Genomic DNA, 399 nt, shown 5'->3' on the forward strand with positions numbered 1-399 from the left:
AGCGCGTGGTTCCGAACACCCCGCCAGCCACCGAGGTGAGAGACACAACTGTCTATAATCACAAGGAAAGAGACCCCAAAAAAAAAAACCAACCAAACCTGCAAGCCTGACCAGCCCTCTGCTGTCGCTGCTCTGCCTGTATTCCCGGCGATCCCGCTCCCACGCCGCCGCCGGAGGCCCTTCGCAGCCATCCTTTGCTGTACCCGTTCCCAGCGCGCCGGGCAGGGGGGGACGATTTAAGCGACCAAGGCAGCACGCATCTACCTACCTGTATAGCCACTGCCTCTGGGTCCAGTAGCGAAACTCGACGTTTACAAGGCCGCTCTAGCTTTAAACGACAATAAAAGTGTCAGTATTACCTGTGTGGTGGCTTGAGTGCCTGGCGGTTTGTCCCCCTGA

The sequence above is a fragment of the Charadrius vociferus genome, unplaced genomic scaffold (assembly GCF_000708025.1).
Source record: "Charadrius vociferus isolate BGI_N301 unplaced genomic scaffold, ASM70802v2 scaffold320, whole genome shotgun sequence".
Taxonomy (NCBI): domain Eukaryota; kingdom Metazoa; phylum Chordata; class Aves; order Charadriiformes; family Charadriidae; genus Charadrius; species Charadrius vociferus.